The sequence below is a fragment of the Bos javanicus genome, chromosome 1, assembly GCF_032452875.1.
Source record: "Bos javanicus breed banteng chromosome 1, ARS-OSU_banteng_1.0, whole genome shotgun sequence".
Classification (NCBI taxonomy): Eukaryota; Metazoa; Chordata; class Mammalia; order Artiodactyla; family Bovidae; genus Bos; species Bos javanicus.
In genome coordinates this window covers 135,073,404-135,086,112 of record NC_083868.1, presented here as the reverse complement: position 1 = coordinate 135,086,112, position 12,709 = coordinate 135,073,404, and positions in this window count along the sequence as shown.

The following is a 12,709-nucleotide window of genomic DNA, read 5'->3' as shown; positions in this document are numbered from 1 at the left end:
CATTTCCTCCCAGATAACAGGAAGTTAATCAAATGCTTACTGTAGCAAGTACATTTACACACAAACATATTTTCCTTAGATCTTCTAAAACAATTTCAAGGCTGCTTCCTGGTATCCTGTGCCTAGATGAGAAAGTATATTTGTAACAAAGGTACTGTGTGCTTTCTAATTTTGCTGCATAAATTTTTAAAAAATAAAAAAATAGACCAAGGAATCTAATTCCTGGGTATGAAGGAGTGAGGGAAGGCATTTGTCATGAAGTCACCATGGTGGTTGCTGGTGCCTCTCTTCCATGGTAGGTCAGCCAACCATGTCAACTCTTCAGGATGACATTCTAAGTGATGTTTGTGCTGGTGAATTAGAGCAGAGAGTGACGATGTCTAGGTCATGGGTCATTTCCTTAGTGGCTCACTACCACAGGCAGCAGCCCAACCCCAGTAGGCACCTTGTGGTCTCAAGTCTGGGTCCAGAAGTCAGGGCCATTGGGCCGAGGTTGCTATCACTACTAGAAAAGCAGCTCCCCGGACTCTACCTGGACTGCGCACATGCTTAAATATAGGTTGAGTGAATGCATAAACATATGAGCCAGCACGATGCTATGCAGTGGAAAAGGGACCCCATCAGTGGGTCTCATGCAAAAACTTCGTACACATGACCATCTCGCCCAGTAGATTGCACTAAGTGCATTCCATTCTTCTGTTTCTTTCAGGAGGGTGTGTCTTAGAAAACAACGTTATCTCTCACATACCTTCCTCCAAGGCTTTTGAATACATTTAGATTTTTTTCTGCCAGTAGGAACTCTTAGAATAATGAATTCCATATGTGCATATTTCTCAGTGGGAAGATTACCTTTATTTGGTCAGTAAAATTTACTCTTTGCTCCAATAAATCATTATATTTCATAAGCCCTAAGTGCTAGAAGAAGTTGCAGACAAGAGGGTGGAGTGATCCTTCATCACTTAAAAAGCTTACAATGTAACAGACTCCAAAATATATATCTTTGCTATGCATCCATATTTGTTATCAGAAAACATTTCTCATACCAGTTTTTCAGAATGCTTGAAATAAATGCTTGAGTGATTTTCAAAAAAAAGAAAAGAAGGTTAACTCTGGCAGCCAAGGTAACAGTGGGAAGGAAATGGAGGGGGAGGGAGCAGAAGGTACAGGAGAGGTTGGCCTACAGACAAGACACTCTTAGGAGGATGGGGGCTGGAGCAGGCTTGGTCAGAGAGATCCAAAATTCTGCCCCTGGTTGACTCAGTAAGAACCACAAGAGAAGGAGTGAAAGTGGCTCCCTGGTCATGCCCTGATGGAGGACCGAAAATGAGGATGAGTTTTGTGTTGTCTGTGTTGGTTTGAGGTAGTTGAGTAACATCCAGGTGGGAATGCCCAGGAAGAGATATTCAAAAAGGCCTGGACCAGAGCTCCAGGTGGGGGCAGGGGGTGGCTTGGCATGGAGCAGTTATCTGAGGATAGATGGAACCACAGAGTAAGACAATGGAGAGAGAAGGCTGGGCTAGGAGCCTCAGGAAGTTCCACGTTTAAGTGAATGGGAGAGAAAGGAGCCTGAGTAGAAAGAAGGCTAGAGAAAGAGGAAGAAAGGGCCCAAGAGAGAAGCACTGAGGGAACAGTGTTTTGAGCAGGGTGATGTGGCTGAGGGGTCAGGAGGAGGACACTGAGTCTTGCTGCTTCAGGAGCATTGGAACCTGCTGAGGGAGGCATCCCAGAGAATAGACACTGGTCACAGGTTGGGGTGCTGACACCTGAGCAAGCCAAGAGATGGCCCAGGGGTACTTGAGCCACCTCTTCCTGTGATGCTACCCAGCAGGGGGCACTGAACGGAGAGCAGAGGGAAGTCTGGACAGAGGAGGGGCCATTAGAGATGGAAGAATCACAGGGGATGAAGACCACCCTGAGAGAGGACCCAGGGCGGGAGGGGACAATAGTGTTGGGAAGAGCGAGAGATGAGAAAGCTCTTCTGAGAAAGGGGAGGGGCATCCGAGGAACACGAGAAGGATTTTCTCCTAGGGCTAAGTCAGGGAGCTGCCAGGAAGGGTCAGCAGGAGGGAGAAGGTAAGATGAGATGGGAAGACAAGCAGGGCCAGAGGGAAGGAGAGGACAGTCGTGGGACACCAGCTGGACAGACCATACACAAAGTGGGTCCAGACAAGTGAGGGAGAGCTAGACTTCTGAGAGGTGCCCTGGCCTAGCCTGCAGCTTTGAAAAGGAGCCCAAAGTCATGCCATGGTCAGTCTTCCTTTTTCCTGAGCCCCAGGGAACTCAAGGCTTCCAGGTGACCACCCAGACAGTGGTGGCTTCTTTTCTGGGAGCACTCCAGCCCAAAGGTCCTCTGTCTAGTATAACCTGGCCTTGCTGTGTTTCTGTGGTTTCCTCCCTTCACTCACAGCTTCCAGGGGAAGGAGGTGATACTTCTTGTGCTATTCCTTCTGGAAATCCAACCCAGGCTTTTGGGGCCCACAGATGTTCTGGAGAATCAAGTTGTGCCATACTTGCCCACTGGGATGATCCAATGGGCCTTCAGCTCAGACAGCTGGGAGGACTATGGCCTGAAGTAAGGGAGGCTGGAGGGCAGCTTCGTTAGGAAGGGGTTGAAGTGTTCCAGCAGGACTAATGGAGGCCCGGACAACAAGGTTGGTGAAGGAGTGGAGAAGTGGTGGCGGCAGAGTCGGGGGTGGGGGGTGGGCATGGAGGGTGCAGGGGCACATTTTAGAAGGAGTAGATTGAATACGGGGGTGAGAAAAGGAGAGGAACCAAGGCTGGTCTCTCAAACTAAGTGGCACTGAATGTTGTCATCTGACCAGCAGACTTCCTAGCAAGAAAGGTACTAACGACTGCACGGCAGCCCAGAGGGTTTTCCACAAAAGAGCAGGGGTCTGTTTTCCTGAGAGGGCCAGAGGGTGGGCAGGGCCCATCGCTGAGGGCTTGAGAGGGACCACTTCTCCTGCACAGTCATGCAGGGACTTCCCTGAAAGGTTCAGGATCAAAGTTTCTGAGCCAACTCTGGGGAGGCTGGGGGAGGTCCAGCCTCGTGGGACCACCTCAGGCCTGTGCCCTCAACTTCTCCCAGTTCCTGCCCTGGGTGCAAACATGCTGTGTGGGCTGGGAGGCCAGGCTAGACTCCACTCACCATCCTAGGAAGAGAACTGACCTAACGTGATACAGCTTTCTACAAGATGGACATTTTTGGTTTTTATCTCTGGGAAATGGAACATTTGTTTCGCAACAAACAGATTTTTGTATAGAAAGAACTGGATTTGCAAATAAAAGTTTTAATAAAAATGGGGGGAGTGGGGGAGGAGGTCAGCCAGACCATTTCTAGCTTATGCCATAAATGATCTCCTTACCGTGAGGATGAGGCTCAGCCTCAGGGTGTGTGTGCAAAACTGCAGTCAGACTCTGGGACCTCAGTGGTCTGAGCTACTGGGTTTAGAATATAGGCTCTCCTCACACCAGTCAGAAAACCAAACTCCAGGACAGAACTGATGGCCACTCAGATGGACAAGGGCCATGCATGTCCATGTAACCCACACACTAGCCCTTAGCAGCATTCCAATCCCACAGGAGTGGCTTGAGCAGTTCTCTCTTAGAACAGGAGCCACTGCCCCTCCAGGGATCACCCCACAACTCTGGAGATGCTGGTGATGCCCTCCCCTAGAGTTCAGGCTTTACTGGTTTTACTGGGCCCTGGGGTAAGGCTCTGTGGGGCTGGAAACCTGGGGGTGCCTCAGCTTCAGAGCCTTTCCTCTCATATACACTGTACCATAACTGGCTGGTTATCTGCCCTGCACCCCCTCTTCTGTCCTCCCCTGCCACCCACACCAGACTGTGAGAACAAGATGTCTTCCTAGCCTTCTCCATTCCCAGGGACTGGCAGAGCTCCTCAGTGTTCTTGTGGAAGGAACAGACCAACAACCCAATACTCAGCCAGCTCATCCCATCCCTTTGGTACAATAAAAACTTTATTCCTAAGGTGAGGACAAACAACTTGTATCTCCCTAAAAGCCCCTCCTACACCCAAGGCCTGGCAAGACAACAAGGCAATGAGGAGCTTGCTTTTCTTCCCATTACTGTGCCCATGGCCACAGCCGCAGCACTGAGCCCAGCACGAGAAGCAGCCGGGCTAGCTGTGGGTCTCCTTCTGTTCTCCTGCACATGACTGGTAGGCTGATGGCAGGTAGCACACAAGTTAGCTATGCTGTGGCATGCAAAGATGAGATGGGCAGGGCCAAGTAGATGGCCTGTCTTCGAAATTTGACATGAACATAAGCAAAGAAACTGCCAGTTAGTTACAGATGTGCGGTGTGTACACAGAGGGCTGGAATGGCCAAACTGGCCATATGCAAGCTTCAGTTATAAACTATAAATAAGAGAGGAGGAAGCTAGCTGGTACCCAGACAGAAGCCAAGAGGAGGCTTTAAAATTCTAGGGTTCAAGAACAGCCTCTTGGATAAGGGAAACAAAAGCAAAAATAAAGAAATTGGACTACGTCGAACTAAAAGCTTTTGCACAGCAAAGATTATGATTAACAAAACAAAAAGGCAGCCTGTGAATGGGAGAGGATATTTGTAAACCATAAGTATGATAAGGGGTTAATATCCAAAATATAAAAAGAACTCATACAAGTCAACGTCCAAAAAACAACCCAATTACAAAATGGGCAGAGAACCTGAATAGACATTTTTCCAAAGACATAGAAATGGTCAACGGAGACAAGAAAAGATGCTCAGCATCATTAACTGTCAGGGAGATGCAAACCAAAATCACAATGAGATAGTACCTCACATCTGTTAGAATGGCTATAATAAAAAAGATCACAAATAACAAGTGTCGGCAAGGATGCAGAAAAAAGGGACCCTTCATGCACTGCTGGTGGGAATGTAAATTCGTGCAGCAGCTACTACGGAAAAGAGTACAGAGGTTCCTCAAAAAATTAAAATTGAACTACCATACAACCCAGCCATTCTACTTCTGGTATTTTTCCAAAGGAAACAGAAACACTAATTTGAAAACATATATGCATCCCTGTGTTCACTGCAGCATTATTCACAATAGCCAAGATATGGACGCAACTGAAATGTCCATCCATAGATGAATAAAGATGTGGTGCATACACACACACACGAATATTGTCCAGACATAAAAAAGAATATCTTGCCATTGCAGCAACATGGATTATACTATGTGAAAAAAGTCAGAAAAAGATAAATACTATGTGAATTCACTTACATGTGGAACCTGAAAAACAAACAAACAAACAAGAGAAACAAACTACAGATACAGAGGACAAACAGATGGTTGCCAGAGGGGTGGGCAGTGGGAGTGGTGAAAAAAAAAGGTGACTGAAATAATGCATGTTAAGCCGCTTGACTGTGGTGATCATTTCAAAATGTATATTTATATGACACCATCACATGTATACCTTAATCATATACAACTTTTGTCAACAAAACTAAAAAAAAATTTTTTTAATTAAATTTTAAAAGGACAGTCTCTTGGGAGAGATGAAATGTGTGGTGGTTTCTGCAGGTGAGGCTTTACCTAGATGGAAGGGAAGTATGGTGCAGTGCACATTTACAGGAAGGGAGAGAATGGGAGAAGTCACATAAAGGGTGTATGTGTCAGAACAACTGGCTTCGTGTGGTGGGTAGAAAGCAAGGGAAGGGAAGAAGGTGCATGTGAGCAGAGGGCAAGCCCAGATGGTGGAGGGTCCTGTGTGCTGGTTGCCGTGCAGGGTTGAATATGCTCTGGGTGGCCTCACCTCTGGGCACCACCATGTCACCATGTCCCCCTCCCAAAGCCATGGCTCCCCCATCCCCCAGAACTAAGCCACTTCTAGACCCAACATCAAGCCTACTCAACCCACAAAACACCAACTCCTATTCCAACCACTTACTACTTAATCTCACATCTACTCTGCAGCCTCTTTGATGCAAGCCTCCAGGCCCTTAATATCCTGGCCTAACTACTTTGCCCAGCTGGGACTCAGCTGACCATGTGAAATAGATCTCACCAACACCTGAAGCTTTCTCACACTGCTGCCCTTACACCTGTCCAGAAAAACTACAATCCTTCATCAACCCCACATTCAGCCTTCATTCCCGTGGTGGGCTCCGAGCTGGCCCCCAAATCTATTCTCTTCTCCCACAATAGTGGAGTTTCATTTGGGAATGGTGGAGTTTAGTTTAACTAGACCCATTTCCCAGAATTCCTTGCAGCCGGGTGTCTAAGGTCCCACCAATGGAATGTAAACAGAAGTGATGTGCACAACTTCCCTCTCTCTTACCTGAAAGGAAACTATTTGCTTTCCACTTCTGCTCTCAGGAGCTGGAACACTGATGTGGCCGAGACCTGGCTGTGGCTACATTAGCAGTCGATGGAATGGTGGAACAAGACAGAAGGACTGAGGACCCTGAGAGGTTCTGGAAAATGAGTCACTCCACTCTCCTCCCTTTGGATTGCAACATGAGAGAAAATCAATGTTTATTGTATTTAACCCACTCCTTGTTATACAGATTCAAGTACAGTCAAAAGTGTGCAGAACAATGCTGTAACCGATCAGGGCAGTCCTGTCTCCAGGCCTCAGCTAAGATCCACCTTCACTTGATTCTGATCGGCTCCCTTGCGAATTTCCCGTAGTAAAAGCTTCCAGCTCTCATGTTTATCAGGCCCCCATCTGACTTTCACTGTCAACAATCCTGTCCCTTATGCACGACAAATGTGGAGATGAGCAAGCAGGGTCCACCATGTCCCACACACCCATGCAATACTCTCCTCTATCCCAGTGGGTGGAGTCCTTTTCCCTGAGCTCTGATCAGACTCCCTGGATGGAATTCACAGCTCCACCACATACTACCTGTGCAACCCACCTCAGCATTCCTTTCCTCCACTGCAAAATGGAGATGACGGTACTACTTAATAGGAGATAACTGAGATAATGCCCCGTGTTAGTCAGCAATGGCCACCAGCCACTAAAACAAATGTGAACACACCACCTTTGATGGAGGCCTTTCACTGAATCTCCATCACCTACAAAACTCAGTCTAAACCTTGCAATAAATGAAGTCCTTCATGACACATTGGCCATTTACCCCAGAAATCTTTCTTGCCATTTTTCCTTGAATGTTATGTTCCAAAAATACCAAAACTGCCCACAGATCTAAAAAAATAAAACATTCACTAACTAGACAGACAGATATTAAAATGCCCACTTTTGGAATATTAGTGACTACTCCAATATTAGTGTCTACTCCCCTTGCTGGAAAAAAAAAAAAAACACCCAATCCCTAAAAATCACCATGAGAAAAAGCCTATTTTTTATCCTGTGTCTGGGAAGTGATACTGAATTCAGTTTCCTAAAATAGAAGTTAGGATATTCATTTTTCAGCTCTAAAGTGTGATGATATCATCAGCTCTACGCTAAGATGACTTGGGGAGGGGAAGCAATCTTTCCATCTACTTTTAAATCTTATTCTATTGTTTACATACATTTGAAATGTTGCCTCCTGTGGAAAGGGAAGGATGTTCCTTTCAGAGGGACATGACACATGCATCTGACGTTGAGGCTGGCAGTAAGATGGCCAAGGTGGCCAGCAAGTGCTGTGGGGACGGGGCAGGCCCTCAGGGCAGAGCCAGCCCCAGGTTTCCACAAAGCCCAGCGGTGCCTGGCTGCAGCCTTCTGTCTCTTCCTCTTCCTGCCTTCCCAGAAGAGGCTGGAAGGACCCCCTAGGGAGTACTTATCCCGAGACAAGAGTCTGATGAACTGACCAAGAATGCCTGGCAGGTCAAATAAAGCTGCCCTCCTTTCAGTCAGGTCATCTTGTGGGTATCTAAGAGGGGGAGAAAAGATCAAAGGCCAGAGGGACACTGCCTAGAGATTCCAACACAAAACTTAAAACACAGGTTTATCAAGACACTGCACTTCCTGATGAAGAGATTACAGTCAAGTCAAACCTATTTCGGCCTGAGCAAGTCAGAGTTAGATGAGCTTCATTCAGAATATGAAGTCCAGCACTTTTCTGGGGCCAGGGCCTATGACCAATTCCTCCTCGAGTCCACCAGTGTCCAGAATGTCCTGTTCTCTGAGTTATGCAGACAACATCTAAGATGTTCTTTAGATGTATATTAAGTAACACTGTCACCAAATACTCTCAATTCAAAATTAACAAACCTTACATGAATGCAAATAGTCTTAAAAAAGCATATAAAATATAGTCCAATAAATTCACATGATATTTCATTAAATGAATAAACAAATGTTTAAGCTCTTTTACTAAGAATTTTTATGGACAGACAGCTAATCCCAAAGGCTCTAGGTAGTGAGACTGAAGCTAGAGGAAAGGCACCTGGTGGGAAATACTGCAGGCCAAACACTGAGAACAAAAATATCCCTGCAAGGCCAAACCTATAAAGTGGCGGCAGAATTATGGACTGGTGGAAAATAGTAGGGCTGAGGCCAAAGGAACAGCAGTCATGATGGCATAGTAGGGTTTTCTGTATATAGAGGCTCAAATGTTAGGCAGTTGTCCGGATCTGGCTTTCTCAAATAACAGCAGTACTCACCAACCCAAAAACAAGCTGACTGGGTCGTCCTTACACTGGGCAAGGCTTTACAACCACTGTACTTCCTCTCATACTGACAGAACTCTGAAGCAGTGATACTGCTGCTAAAGGAGCCCAGGGACCAGCCCCTTACCCCATTTCTGCACAGGGACAGACATTGCTAGCTGCCCACCAACAGCCATCCCTACTTTCTTACCAATGGAAGGTAAATCTTGTTCAATATATGTGCTCAAATGTGCATAAATTGATGAATAGTATATGTTTACATACATGCATGCATACATACACACATATACATACATATATATTCATTACAATGAAAAACTTTGCATAAAACTTTGCATAAAAAGAAAGTGAATATGCTAACATATGCATGAACCCCAAAATATTATGCTACATGAAAGAAGTTAGACATAAAAAGTTAAATGTTATATGATACCATTTCCATCAGAGGTCTAGGACAGGCAAATCTAAAGAGACGGAAAACACACTTGTGGTTGCCGAGGGCAGGGTAGGAATGGAATTAGGAGTAACTGCTGATGGGTATGTGGTTTCTTTCTTTTCACATTGGTAAAAATGAATTCAATTGTGGTGATCACACAAGTCTATGAATATACTGAAAATCAGGGTTGTACACTGGAAGGGTGATATGTGAATTAAATCTCAATAAATCTTTGAAAAAAATCCAACAAAACTTTATTTCCCAAGATGGTGGACTGCTGGGGTGCCCATGTGCTACAGCTCTGGCCAGTAAGATGCTGGTCGAAGTATACTACGGGTAAGTTGTCTCCTCAAGAAAAAGACTCAACTAACTCATGCCTTTTGCCTTTCATCCTTCTCTCATCTTTCTGCCTACTACAAATCTAGGCCTCGGGGGTCTCTCACAACAAAAACATGTTGAAGCTGACAGAGTAGCCAAAACGGAGGTAGTGGGTAACGGGTGATATCCTGGGATCCCTGCACCAGCTCTGGCTTCTCTCTCTAGTTGTTATGTGAGAGAAATAAGCCTGTATTTCGTTAAGTGATTATAATCGTGTTTCGATCACTTGCAGCCAAATACTATTCCTAATGATGCATGCTAGCTAATAACAGCAGGACTGATTCGTGGAGCCAAGAAGGCAAGGGAAAAAAAAAAAAGTTCAGAAAGACACAAAAAAGTGGATTCCAAATGGAACATTCAGATGCCATGCAGTGGGCCTTAATTTTTTTTAAAAGGGTAAATAGCTATTTTATTTTCAAACTATATGTGTTTTTCCCAGTTTTATATATCCCCATAAAGAAAAGGGTTAGGGTTAGGGTTAGGTGCTTATCCCTCTCCAAAAACAAATTGCTAAAAAATGTTTTAGTTTTGAAATATAATTGATAAACCAAATATGAACAAATGGCATACTACTATTTGCTCAGAGTAATAATTTCAAATATAATCAATTTCCATCTTTTAAAAAAAAAATAATTTTACTTATTATTTTGGCTGTACTGGGTCTTCATTGCTGCAAGGACTTTTCTCCAGTTGCAGTGAGCGGGGCTCCTCTCCAGCTGTTGTGTGCAGGCTTCTCAATGCAGTGGCTCCTCTTGTTGCAGAACACAGGCTCTAGGGCATGTGGGCTCAGGTTTTCACATGATGGAAATGTTAAAAGTTCTGTGCACCACTTCCCTTCACCCTCACATTCTTGCTGCCCCCCTGCCCCCCAGTAAAAACATAACCTTTACCATAAGGAAAGAGATTGGTGGCTAGAGAGGTTTTCATGCTTGCAGATCAAACAATAAGAATGAAGAGGACTCCACACCCAAGGGATTTTTCCTCCCTCTGCTTAGTCATTCCCATGAACAGGGAAACGTTTCCTGATACTGTATGTTCACCTGGAAAACAAACATGCCCGTGCCACTCCCCGCATCCCCTTACCCCAATACTCCTCTGATCTCCTCTAATTACAGCGCCATTTCCCTTCACAGCAAAACATTCAAGTAAGGTCTCCACTTTCCCTCCTAGTATTTACACTTCAACTTGCTCCAAGCCCTACTGCTTCTGCCAGTAATTCCATAATGCCAAATCCCACACAGGTTTCTTCCTCCATTTTGAAACACTTCCTTTCCTTTTTCCTTGTTTTGTTGTTGTTGCTTTTTCCAAGTACAGTGGTTTCTTCTCAGTCTTTTGTTATTTTTTCTTCTTTCACTAGACCATTACAAGTTGGAGTGCTCAGGACTCAGTCCCAGGATCTTCTCTCCATCTGTAACTGCTCCCAAAGCAAGTTCATCCAATGCTGTGGCTTCAAATATGATCCACATGTTACACTGCTACATTTACATGTTCGCTAAGACCTCCTCCCTGAGCTGCAGGTTCTCTATCTCCTTAACAATCTCCACTTAGATTACCAATCGGCATCTCAAACATGGCTTACACAAAGTTACTGATTTCCCCTGCCAAAGCACAATCCTGTTCTGAGGTTTTGGTGTTTTTCTCCATCTCAGTGTATAGTTTGGCCATACAGATTCAACTATACATTCAAGTGTCAAATTATCATTCCTGATTATGCTCTTTCTTTCTTCACCCCACCCTCAAACATCCAACAAATCAGGTCCAGTCTTTCCCTCCTGATTTCCTGCACTACTCAGATTAGTCCCAAACCACTATCTCGTCTCTCCTAAACTATGCAAGTTTCTTACAGTCTCATTACCTTCACCCTTGCCTCCCTACAGTCTAATCTTCACAAAAAGTTGTCATAATATTCTGTAAAAGCCAAGCAGACCATGTCACATCCCTATTTAAACACTCCTTGAATGAAATTCCATTGTATTAGAATATAAATGTGTCGCCTGGCTTACAATCTACCCTCCCCACACAGGTCTGTCTCTGCATCTCCTCTGCAGCCCTCTTCCCTAACAACATTCTGGCCACACTGGCCTTTACTCTCTTCTTCCAGTGGCAGCAGCTGGAGAATGAACAGGGATGGCTGACACTGGCGGTCAGCTCGTTCCTGCTTTAAGGCTTCTAAGGATGTCCCTTCTGTCTGGATTGTCTCATAGCTGGCTTTTTGTCATTCAGATCTCAACTCAAATGCCAGCTGCCCAGAGAGGCCTGACTAAAGACATTGAAAGTTACTCTCTATGATACCACCCTGTATTTTTTTCTTTTATAACACTTAACAAAATCTTGCTTGCCGAGGTCCAGCCCTGGTGGAGTCAGGGGTTAATATTGTTGCTAAATCCCCTTACCATTCTGCTTGGACATAAGAGAAACATTTTTTATTTGTAGAATCATTTTCTATTACCATTATTTTTCTTTCCTTTTTTCTTTTTCCTTTTTTTCACTTTTTTTTCTTCTTTGTCTTTTTCTCTTTTTTTTTTTTTGCTTGGGTGAGCCCCACCCTCCCCCCAGGGGGTTTTCTGCAAGGAGCAGGCTCTGTATATTGTGTATTCTTTCAAAGCTACTTTAAAAGAAAACTTTATCTTTTTTAGCCTTAGGCAATGCTCTGGGAGGCTTTGGATGTAAACTGGGGAATTCCTAGGCCCTGGGAGGTGCAAGTGGAGGTGGGGTAGTCGCCTTAAATCAGAAATTGTTGGATAAATTTTTAAAGGTTTGTGTAGAGGGGGAGGAGGCTCGCCAGGGCGCCCGGGCGCAGCGTCCTGTAAGCCCTCTCCTTCCTCGGGAGGTAGAGCACAGTCTCCCTCCTTTCCTTCATCAATGGCAGAAAATATGATCTGCGCAGAAAGTGGAGACCCACTACCATTAACCGCTATAGCCTCTCCCATAGGCTATCCAACAGCCTCATGACAGGGGTCCAGAAGATTTTTAATCATATTTGTAGGATAAGTTTTTAGTTGTTTTTTTTTTTTTTTTTTTTTACCTTCACCCAAGTATCTAAATTAACAGTACCCTCTTCTGGAAACCAAGGACACTATTCTTGTACAAATGAAAAAAATGATTGAATGGTAGATTTTTTAACTTTGATTCCTCTCTTACTTAATAACTGCAAAATTACTCCTATAAAGAGCTGTCTTTCATTTGATTCAGTGTTACCCATGTCAGAAAATTAAGTATAGCCGAAGATATAGTTTTAGTTTTCAAAGATCAGGTTTTCCTTCAACCTTTTAACTCTAGAAACCGGGTTTTCTCTCTAACCCGTTAACA